Source organism: Amphiura filiformis, chromosome 7 (genome assembly GCF_039555335.1).
Source record: "Amphiura filiformis chromosome 7, Afil_fr2py, whole genome shotgun sequence".
Taxonomy (NCBI): Eukaryota; Metazoa; Echinodermata; class Ophiuroidea; order Amphilepidida; family Amphiuridae; genus Amphiura; species Amphiura filiformis.
In genome coordinates, this window is record NC_092634.1 from 26,573,854 (window position 1) to 26,586,951 (window position 13,098).

Sequence of the window (13,098 nt, forward strand, 5' to 3'; positions counted from 1 at the left end):
GACTATGGCTTAGTTTTAAATAGTTTTAAAGGTTTTCAGTTGACCATCAAAGGCATGTTGTTTAGTTCGATGGAAATAAATTCAATATCATGAATAATATGTGAGTGGACGCGGCGAATCAGCCGTAAACTCGGCAAATTGTATTCTGAGTTAAAGTGTAAAGTGTATGTGAAGGTCGTATTCTTAGGTGTATCAATTCGTTGCGACAAGTATCTTATCAAACGCTGTTTAAATCAATCAATACTACTACTGCTGAAGAGGATAATAAGCTTCTACCTATTTCTATAGAATAGTTCTTGTCTTTGTTTGCTTTGGCTAAGTCCTGTTCAAGTGGTCGATAACAAAGCATTGTATTTTGTCTAGGTATGTATAATCAACAATGAACAATGAGAGGATATTTCTGAACCTCGTTGACTTGGGGATGATTTGAAATGACCGCCAATTATGACTGTTGGATATTTATTACCAGAAATGTAGAAAAGGAGACACACGTAGAACCGATAAAAAATACAATTTTGTCGAAGGAACAGAGTTCAACAAATCATAACCCCGCTTTTGGATATCGTTTAAAGTCAAATGATATACCATTTTAAAGCTTATGGTATATATTTTCTAAACACGAAATAAAACAAAATTGACCGGGTCGACTTTACGGCTGATTCGCCGCGTCCAGTCACATATTAGAAAGTGAGGGGATATACAGTAAGCCAAAGAATTAAGATACCATTTAAAACAAACAGCCAATACCTGTTATCATTAGCTCTGGTTTAAGTACAAACTAGCATAAATTAGTCGCTTGGTTCGTACCATTGTGCAGGTTGTATAGACACGATCACAAGATACGTTGTATTTTGTTTGTTTTACGATTATTGGGTAGCTGTCGGGATTGTATCATTTGCAATAATTTTTCTTATTTGTTTATATCGTAAATCTGCCGACTCAGCCACGCTTTTTGTCAGATTGGTGAATATTAAAATCCGCTGATGTGCAATGTGAGGATTGATTACAACAAGTTTCAAATCACCTCTAATAATCATCTGTTTACGGTGAAGAATTATGAGATGGTTTAATATAGCATTGATAGAAAGCACATTTGCAATATAATAATAACATGCTATCGAGATGATTATTAAAAGAAAAATCCAAATACTTCAGAGAGAATGAGAACGCTATACGATATTAGTTAATTAACGTTGTTTGATATTTATTATTTTTTCTAACAAAATATTAAATAGTTTCATATTCCAGACCTGGAAAATACCAATAGCTATCATACTGATATACTTTTAGCTATATTTAACATAGATTTTACTTAACCACCTCTTGACTAGTTGAGCATAAACATATCTTCCTGCGCAAAAATTCTTGATTCACTTCACCACAAGAGGCTTCAATGAAGCGATTTGCCATTTGCAGTTAAGTGTTGTATTTAGTCGTCCGTATCTACAAAGGTGTAATATTTGATCGCATGTTTTATTAGATAGCTAATATTCGTTTTTGGTCATAAAAGCCAAGGTGCATTGAAGTGAGTTTTTTTAAGTTGTATCATTTCGTTAACAACAACACATATAATGAATATGGTATTGGGAAAACCACACCTATTGATGCAGACTCCTTCTAAATCACCACGAATGGAATATGCGTAAAAATATCTTCCTGTGCATAAATTCTTGATTCGGTTCACCATCGGAGTGCTTCAAAGGGCCATTTGCCATTTCCATTTAAGTGTTTTATAACACATTAATACCGCAGGGATTAGTCTCCGTTCCTACCAAGGTGTGATGTGTGGTCGCATATTTGGTTAGATAGCTAACATTAGTTTTGGGCCATATCAGAAAATGATAAAAGACAAGGTGAATTTTAGCGAGTTTCTAAAACGGTGTATTATTACGTTAACAAATTTGTTCATCGTGTATTGTATTGTATTGTATTGTATTGTATTGTATTGTATTGTATTGTATTGCATTGTATTGTATTGTATTGTATTGTATTGCATCGCATTGCATTGCATTGCATTGCATTGGATTGTATTGGATTGTGTTGTATTGTATTGTATTGTATTGTATTGCATTGTATTGGAGTGGCCCTTTATATTATTATTAAGATGCATAATTACAGCAATGTTGTAAGTTATAAAGTAAAACTATTATTATGTGGTTGAGGAACAAACAATTATATTGAAATATAATGAATATGGTATGAAGAAAACTACACCCATTTAATAAATCCAGTTGAAATATGTGGCTGTGAGACTTTTACTGAACATTTACCAGATCCTGTAATCTGATTTGATTCTATAATTTAGAATATTGTTATATAATTAAAAGGTCTCAGGTTTATGGTCCGTGGTCACTTGAGCCCCGAAAGCCACTACATTTATTATAACGATAGCAATGTGTTCAATAACTAATAAATAATTAATTAAATTTGGCGTATCGTTACAAAGTGGAATTGTGTGTTTTCCATAGCGGCGCAGCATTTTGACAATACGCCACTTTTTATACACATTTTATAATAGAAAACAAACTAAGAAATATCGGCAAAAATGAAAAAGCATTGCATGCAATTATAACGATGATTATGGATTTCACGGCGACCGAGGAGGCCTTGGGTGAGGGTATGGTGTTTTGAGTCGTGTCCCTTTTTGTACTTTTTGTTTTCGATTTACCAGTAATAATGTGTTTTGCTTCTTTTTAAAGTTCTATAAAGATAAAATCTATTTCTTTTACGTTAGAAATTTCACATAAATTACAAAATATAATGAATGTCTGATTTACACAACTCGATTTTATATTGGCATTTCTTCAAACCAGGTTTTCTCAAAAAGTTTATTCGCGGTGCCCCACTATACTATTGGTATTAAAACGAGGGGAATGAAAAACTCTGTCAAATAAAAACGAATCTGCCGGATCAGGTAAAGCACTTGAATTTTACAACCGGTCAACAACTGTACTGTGTGATTGGCGTTAAGTACTATCGTATAGCTATATAAATGCGTGTTTGTACCCTTGATATGACCATACGACTACAAAGTAGGAGCGTGCTATGATTTTTTGTGGCAAAGAATTGAACCGATGTTTTGTTTTGTTCGACCAACTTACACGTATATGGTCGAATCCAACGAAAAGTGTACACGGCATGTTCAGGGCCATAACTTAAAAGTATTAATCAATTGGCATTCGTTTTTGTATTGTGTTTATTCGGCTTGATCATACGCTTTTCGCCATATATAATGAGACTCCCGTCTGTGAAAAACTTAGACACAGAGACCCCAAAACATGCTATTTTTACCCATTTTTTCAAAATATTTCTTAAAGTATTTTTAAAAACATCTAAATCAGTTATGAAAAGAAGTCATTGGATTGAATCTAAATTGATTTCCTGAAAGGTGTGTATTCAAAGATTGCCTGTTCAATTTTGCACATATTTGTACATAATTATGAATTTTTTGTGATAATTTTTTGAGTGGTATTTTTTTACATTACCTACGAATACAATTTTTCATAGCACTAGATATATCTTTAAAAATGGAAATCACTAATAAATGCGCAATTGATACAAGCTTTGATATGTCCAATACTGAAATGCATTGCATTCGGACATCTTTATTATTGTGTTTAGCTGCCAGAAATTCTAAATGGCACAAAGGTAGGTTTGGTAAAAAATATGCATTACCTCCGAATACATGTTAAAAGCTGTGCCATTTCCACAAAGTGAGAGAATAGTAAACAATAGCTAAGCAATAGGTGCAGGGTAATACACTCTTTATTTCTACCAAGTTTCAATAACCTGCGTTTAAATATTTCTGAGATGTCAACAATAAAAGCAAGTATTCGTAGGTAAATTTCGGTAACCGAATGTTACCTACGAATACACTTTGACATCATGACAGTATTGTGAAACACCGCCATTCATGCCAATGCCCATATTAGTACATAACGAAGGCCTGTATGTTTACTATCAAATCATATGTCAATGAAAGTTGCGAATTCACATACATGCCCACCATGCAAAACTGAATACGGCTTAATTGGTGAAAAATATGTACTGAAATAGACGACGGTCTGCTCATTTGAAAGAAAAATCAGATTCAAAGAAGATTAGAAGGGGTAAATACTTGGATTTGTCAACTGTCATGTGTGCTTCATTTTAAATGTTTACCGACCTTCTGGTTTCTTAGTAATTTGTGTCCAAATTGATTTATTCGAAGGTAACTTTTGACGTTTTCGCTAAGGTTACCTACGAATACCATGGAAAAAACGACTGTTCTCATTGTCTCATGATCTAGACAACACATTGATGGACACTGGTATAAAGCTAATTGTAGTTGCCCTCAAACGAAAGGCCACAAGACGTAACTGACTCCAAGATGGACTTCACAAGTCTGCAATAACGGTTTTAAGCGATTTGTGTGCAATTAAGCAAATTAAAGTCACTTTAGTGCCTTTGTTTCTTACTTCAATCCTCTTTCAACCGTTGTGAACCGACATTATTAATACATGATAGGGTCTAAAGTATCAATAAACGCACATAAAGAAAATAATACATTCAAAGTGCTTTATAAAATGACGTTTTGATTGCGATAATCACAAAAAGTCTAATTCTTACCTACAAATACTGAAATGTTACTTACGAATACAGCATAATACATGACATGTGTAATGAAGTGTCCCTACCAATGGAAATTAATTGTCAAAAACTTTAAGCGGTACCCCAGGACACTATTATTACCCATATACGGATTCATTCAACAATTATTTATTATGTAAAATTGCTGATTAACTACTTGTATATCAAAATGAAGTGGTCAAAATCTTGCTAAAAGCATCAAAAAATTTTGATCTAAGGTAATAGCATTTATTCATTTGGACGTACCATCTGAAAGGGATCTAAAACTACCATTTTATTAATTCATTACCATAATAGCAAAATTTAAACCTATAAACTCAATATAGATATTGTTAAATCGCTCATGTTACCTACGAATACCCGGGTTTCTTCACCTTTTCATTGTATAAAGCGTTAGGTGTATGCGTATAATTCCTAATATTCTTGAAAACATATATCATACTCGTTCTTATACAATGTGTAAATTGATTCATACTCATTTGATAAATAAAATACAGAAACTGACCTAAACTTCATTTTCAAAAATAAACTAGCATAAATTGACTAATATCATATTGATCGCGTTATAAAAATAAAAACAATTATTTTCTGGTTGAGTTAGCATTTTCCTGACACCCTGTGGTCTACATTACACGAAAAAAGCGTTAATGGGAATATTCCATTTGTTTTAGGTTGATTAGTATTGCGATAGTGAAAGCATCCTAGTGGTATTCGTAGGTAACATTGGGTTTTGATATCACATTTACTATCACACGTCCTGGATTTATTTTTCAAGATTAGTAATGGTACTTTTGGTTCCTATAAGGCCAATATGTCATCAATCAATGGGCAAAAGGAAAAAATTGTGGAGACATTTTTATTTCGGACTTTTATTTTTGGCCCGTGGACACTTTTGGTTGGATTCGATCATATACTTCCACAATTGTTCATTTTATGCTGGTTTCATACTTTCTGCCGCTTGCGCTGAGCGGCGTGACGCTTCATCTTGCCGCTTGCACAGCGGAACAGCATGCCGCTGAGCGGCAGCGCCGGCAAAACTCTGAAAGCCAACGATGCCGTTCTACACGCTCCAAAATCGCTCCGAGTTGACTTGAATTCAGTTCCTAGCGATACTGCCGCTTGGACAAACCGGTGGAGTGATCGATACATCGCATAGCCGTTGGTCACCGCTAGCGTTATGGCGTGATCGCGCAGTGGAGCGTGAGCGGCAAACCGAAACCAGCATTACCCTATTCGAACACGAAACCTGAGCCCCACCTTACTTGAGCATTAAAAGTGAATAACTTGAATCAAATTTAAGGGCACAACAATTCAATTTTTTTTTAATTTGGCTTGCATATATCATATGCCGTTAGTGCCTCGCAGAAACATTTTGCGCGCTAGATGATATAAATTTTGAATACGGGTAACACCCTTGAGCCTAGCGTAAAAAGCTTACAAATCGATGGTCATAACGGTCACTGACTATCCTGGGTTATCAGTAACGCATAAGTAGCCAAGGGAGTTAATATATTCGATTAATTTTGTATTCATTTACAAGTTTTATTTTCTTGCATCTAGTTATCTCATTAGTTTTAACATACGAATTTTAGGGAAGGTATAGGGAATTAAATTGGCTATATAGATGCATTTCGAGCTATTGAACTGACCGAAAGTATGTGGGTATGTATGATTACATTCATTCTCGATTTGTTTTATACAGAATTAAGTCAAATTGAAATGGAAAAGGTGTTTAAAGAATGTGTTTGCAAATTATCCGTTTGAATATATTCCAATGACATTTTGGAGCAATGTGTAATCAGAGCGACAGAAAAACGCATAAAAGTACTCTTGTAATGAAACAGGCTGTTACATTGCAAACATGAAGAAAATCATAATATGTGGTATAAAAAGTACAGCGATATTTAAACCGGCGTATTAGTCTACGTGCCGGATATCTAGAAAAGGAAGATGAAAAAGGGACGATTGTTTTGAAGACATACGAAATGCCGACACAAATAACCACATGTTGTGACTATATAGAATATTAAAGGGTTCTGTTAAGAAATTATAAGTGCGCTTTTATAAATACGCACGTGACCACCTCCACGCTACCATAACAGCTTATAGACAGTAAGTCTCGAAGTGACCTTCTACATAGCAAGTGGTCTTTCTATACATTTGAATGCAAAGGCTGAACAAATTGAGACTGCTGTGCTGTAAAATTGTCTATTTTGTTCAACTTTGTGATTATATTTTAAACGTTTCCGTCGTTGAATATTTTTTCCGTCGTCAAAATGTTGTTTTTGATAACAGATTACAAATTCGGAATTGCAAAATGTGTAATAATTTTGCAATTCAATTACTACTTAAATGTGATTGGACACGGCGAATCAGCCGTAAATTCGGCCCCCGGTCAATTTTGTTTTATTTCGTGTTTAGAAAATATATATTGTAAGCTTTAAAATGGTATATCATTTGACTTCAAATGATATGCAGAAGCGGGTTTATAGTTTGTTGAACTTTTTTCCTTCAACAAAATTATACCTTTTTCGGTTCTACGTGTGACTCTTTTTCCACATTTCTGGTAATAAATATCAAACAGACATAATTGGAGGTCATTACAAATCATCCCCAAGTCAACGAGGTTCCGATGTCCTCTCATTGTTAAGAGGCATTATCTGTTATTTTGGAGGATTTAAAAAAAATGTTTGCCACGGTCAAAAAATGGATTTCCTTTAAACTTTCATATTTGATGGACCTTGACCTGAAACAAACACACATGAAATAAATTTCGGAAAAATATCCCCGTTGCCATGGTAACAGCCAAATTTCCATTTCAGGCATATTTTCACAATTTTTGCATTTTTCAGCAGTCAAATTGTCAAATTTTGAAGCCAGTGTTACTAATATACACAATATGTATATAATGTTTTCTTTATAATGTATGAATAGGTCAAACCTTAGATGCCGCATTGAAAGTATAAAAATAATCACCAGATGTCAGGGTGGGTTATACCATTTATAGGGGTGTTTTTCAATTTTTTCAAAGTATGAAAATATACCAACTTTGTATAGCTCATAAACCATATGGTAGTGCTCCAAGTTCAACGTCAACCACAGCATGTTGAGATGATACATTGGTCTTATGAAAAATTTGCATTTGAGCTTGGGGAAAACACATCTCTTTATACAGTGTTGCCAGACATTTTCCGATTTTTTCGAAATTCAGCTCTAGTCTCACCTTAAGTTAAATAGTGTGAAAATGAAACTTCACCCTTTCAAGGAACATATTTTAGAAAGGAAGCTAATTTCATATCAAATTTGATCAGTTATAATGACCAGTGTTGTTCTTAACCACATGGGTGTTGCCATTATTGGGGTTAAAATGTGAGATGTGGATATTTTCAACTTTTTACAAGTCTTAAAAATACCAAAATACCATGGCATGCATTCCTATAATAAAGATGTAAAAATGAAACATGTTGAGATGATACATTGCCTTATGAAAAAGTTATTTTGATCTGGGGGCGGGAAAAACATCAGTTTATACAGTGTTGCCAGATATAGTTTTTCGAAATTCAACACAAGTCTCACCTTAAGTTAAATGATGTGAAAATGAAACTTCACCCTCTCAAGGAACATATTTTAGAAAGGAAGCTAATTTCATATCAAATTTGATCAGTTATAATGGTCAGTGTTGTTCTAAATCACACGGGTGTTGCCAAAATTGTGAGATGCGAATATTTTCCAGCTTTTTACAAGTCTTAAAAATACCAAAATACAATGGCATGCATTGTAATAATAATAATAAAGATGTTGTATAAATGGTCAGTGTTGTTCCAAACCACATGGGAGTTGTCATAATTAGGGTTTAATAGTGAGATGTGGATATTTTCACATTTTTATAAGTCTTAAGGGCTCCAATAGTGACGTTTACATATATTTTGTGGACTTGAGAGCACGTCATACATTATTTTGAAATTTGCGATATAATACAAATTTTATGGCAAATGATTAAAAATTGATATTTTTGAAATTTAACAGATCTCAAAAGTAAAGTGTATAAATCTAGTGATATGTACTTTGATGTAGTGATATGTAATTTTATCTAGTGATATGTACTTTAAAACGTGTATGCAGCTGGAATGAAAGCCGCCCATCATATGAAAATTTGACCTTCCAAAAAATAAAAAATAAATCAATATATATAATTTACCCTAAAATTTAAAAACAAAAATTTAAACAATAGTATCAAAAATATTTTATATCAGAAGGACGTTCCTCGTATTCAAAATGCAATTCGAAATGTCTGATGTGCTCTCAGGTCCGACAAAAAATACTGTGCAAAGGTGGGTGACTAACCCCTTAAAATACAGCACAGAAAACAACAAACATGTATATTTTGAAATATACATAAAAGGCATCACATTTTTACCAATATATATACACATACTAGCAAGGCTAAAAGAAATTAAAATAACATAAGATTATTACATTACAAAAAGATGCATATAAGAGTAAGATGTTTAAATTAGGCCTACCAACTACACCCCAGCCCAATTTTGTGCCTATTTTTGCATTTTTCTCAAAAAATATAGCGCATTGGTGACAAGTAAGATATGTATATTATAGGGGCAAGGACTACAACTACTGCACTGGAAATTTTATTTCAACACCGACAACAGTTGTGGAGTTACAGTCAAAAATGAGGGGAAACCAATATTTGATCAATAAATCAATAACTACTTTCCTTGAGTTGCTGAATTTTCAGTGCAGCAGTTGTAGTCCTCGGCCATATAATATACATATCTTACTTGTCACCAATGCGTTATAATTTTTGAGAAAAATGCAAAAATAGCCACAAAATTGGGATGTAGTACCCCCTTAAAGCAAACAAACCAACTATACTTGCCAAAAGGATATGGGGAAGAAATGGGCAACAAACTAGATCCAGCAAAAGTCTCAAAAGATATGAGAAAGGTCAAAGACCATAATGCACAGAACCTTTTCACAGCCAGACATATTAATGTCCAGTTACTTTTCCCGAGAAGAGCTCGCAGGAGAGTCAAAAGTATGACATTTCAAGTCATAATGAAGAAGAAATGACCATTGAAATGTTGCATGATATTGTTGATAATTCCCTGTCATTCAAACATCCCCTGCTCATTGATGACATGAATTTGTGTAAGCTTGTGAAAAGGAAGCAGCTAACTAAAATTAAGCTTTCAAGACTGAAGGAGATGTATATGAACACTTTTGCAGATACACCAAATGTTGATAAAAGTTGTCTGGGGAAATATCTGTTTCAAGTAGAATAAACATTCCTTTAAAAAAGGAATTAGGTGCCCAATGGGAGCTATGATATGATGTGCTGAAATCCGGGGGAGGGCACTCCCACTTTGGACGTAACGCGTATGTAGGGCTATTAAGACCCCCTTTTTCACCATCGCTGTCACCCAAAGACCCCATTACCAGCACATGCTCTGTCTCCCTGGTTAAAGGTATACGGGGATGTGCCACGGTTTTTGTGGTACCTTAACAATTTTGGTATATCGATTGATGGGTTTTCAGTGGAGACAATACGCCGAATTGGGCGCATTTGGGCAAAAGTGCCCATAAAAGGGCCCGATTAAGACAAATTTGGGTGCTTTGTGTTTGTGTTTTTGTGATAAATTGGAATACAATAGCTGTAAAGGTGTCATTTTAAAATTGAAAATGTATCCACAATTCACTATTAACTCCATTTATAGTGGCATCATCCATTTGGTTTATTCATGACAGCGATTTAAACAATATAAAAGCTAATGTGAGACATGCGTTGAATTTTGAATATATGTGATAATATCTGGCAATACTGCATAGAAAGAAATATTTTCCGAACTCAAATTTAAAAATTCACATAGTAGTAATCTTAGGTTAATTTTTAATCTTAATATTGTTCATTCCACAACAATTTTAGGGACGTGTACTATTTTTAAGACTTGTAAAAGGCTGGAAATATCTAAATTAAACGCCAGCTATGGCAACACCCATATGGCTTAGAATAACACTGACCATCCCAGATGATCAAATTGAATATGAAATTAACTTTATATTTAATAAGATATGTTCCGTATGAAGGTGAAGTTTCATTTTCATATCATTTAACTTAGGGTGAGACTTGTGTTGAATTTCGAAAAAATAGGAACTATATCTGGCAACACTGTATAAACTGATGTTTTTCCCGGCCCCCAAGATCAAAATAACTTTTTCATAAGGCCAATGTATCATCTCAACATGTTTCATTTTTACATCTTTATTACAGGAATGCATGCCATGGTATTTTGGTATTTTTAAGACTTGTAAAAAGTTGAAAATATCCACATCTCACAATTAAACCCCAATTATGGCAACACCCATGTGGTTTAGAACAACACTGGCCATTATAACTGATCAAATCTGATATGAAAAAAACTCTCTTTCTAATAAATGTTCCTTGAAAGGGTGAAGTTTCATTTTCACATCATTTAACTTAAGGTGAGACTTGTGTTGAATTTCGAAAAAATAGGAAAATGTCTGGCAACACTGTATATACAGATGTACTTTCCCCAAGCTCAAATGTAACTTTTTCATAAGACCAATGTATCATCTCAACATGCTGTGGTCGATGTTGAAATCGGAGCACTACCATATGGTTTATGAGCTATACAAAGTTGGTATATTTTCATACTTGGAAAAAATTGAAAAACACCCCTATTTCAAATAAATGGTATAACCCACCCTGACATCTGGTGATTATTTTTATACTTTCAATGCGGCATCTAAGGTTTGACCTATTCATACCTTATAAAGAAAACATTATATATATATTGTGTATATAAGTTACATTGGCTTCAAAACTTGACAATTTGACTGCTGAAAAATGCAAAAATTGTGAAAATAGGCCTAAAATAGAAATTTGAGTTTTGTGTGTTAGTTTGAGGTCAAGGTCCATCAAATATGAAAGTATAAAGAACATTTATTTTTTGACCGTGGCAACTCTATTCTCAAAAATAACAGATAGTTCCTCTTAATTGTTGGTTATACATACCTAGACAAAATGCAATGCTTTGTTATCTACCACTTGAACAGGATTTAGCCAAAGCAAACAAAGACAAGAACTATTCTATAGAAATAGATAGAAGCGTATTATCCTCGTTAGCAATAGGATTATTGATTGGTTTAAACGGTGGTTGATCAGACACTTGTCGCAACGAATTGAGATACCTATGAATACGACCGTCACATACATTTTACACTCTAACTGAGAATGCAGTTTGCCGAGTTTACGGCTCATTCGACGTGTCCACTCACAAATTTGATGATATTTATCTACAGAGTTCCTATCCTTTTCTGTATATTGGTCAATGTATGAGGATTTGGTCACGCTTGCTGGTCTTGGTATGTCGTGCCCATGTGTCACGTGCGTATTGATAAAAACGCACTTATACACCAATCCGAGAAGCGTTTACTGTATTTGGCCCTCTATTGACGGCAACACAGATGTACCAGAGCGGGAGATTTAATTCGTAATTCAATACTCATGATTTGTGTATTGAATATCACTGTTGTGTACAATTCCCGGGTACAATTCTGTATAGCACACAATAAATAATGGATAGAACCCCCGACCTCGGGACACCGCAGTTTTACATCGGGGACACCGCAGTAATGGCGAAGTCGGATAGGTGTATACATGTAGATATAACCGTTAAGTACACTGATATTTGCACAACAAACTCTTCATATCCATTCTACCTGTTTAGCCTAAATATACCGCGCAAAAAGTATTCTTACACTTGGAAAAAATGCTAGTATTTGTCAACTATGCCACAAAATACTGGATCAACGGGGAATATTTGATCAGAACTAAACATATTTCGTGTGGCGAAAGTCAATGGGTTAGGATTTTCGTCTGTGAGTAATATGGTCTGGTTCAAGTTTCTCTTTGGAAATATACTAGACCGGTAGAAAAGAGAAAAACTAATATCAGTGCAACAGTTTGAAATTATCTTCGGTGCTCCTTACCGATAACGTATGTTAACGGTATATGGGTTTTATCATTAGGTTACAAGCCAAGTATTTGGCTAAATAAGTTGTGAGATTCGGGAGTTACACGCATCATGGTATTAAGTCAATACAAAGATTTCGCCATTTTGGGCGTCAACAGGAACCGTGATATATTTAAGACCATATCAAGCTGGGATAGCATTGAAAAGGAAATATCGCCCGTTTCATCTCTGGAGATAATTATATTATATCACTACTTATGTATCCATTTGCAAATGTGTTCATAATAAATCACACAATTATTTCAGGTCATCTATTCTAACAGCGTTAAAAACATTACCCGGAATATGTTGTTGAAATTTGCTCAACGTTATTGTCGAGAAGGATTTCTTTGTTGCCGTATACCCCTTTGGGAAGCCGATATATATAGGTATTTGCCTTGTGTCGGCAGTTCTCATG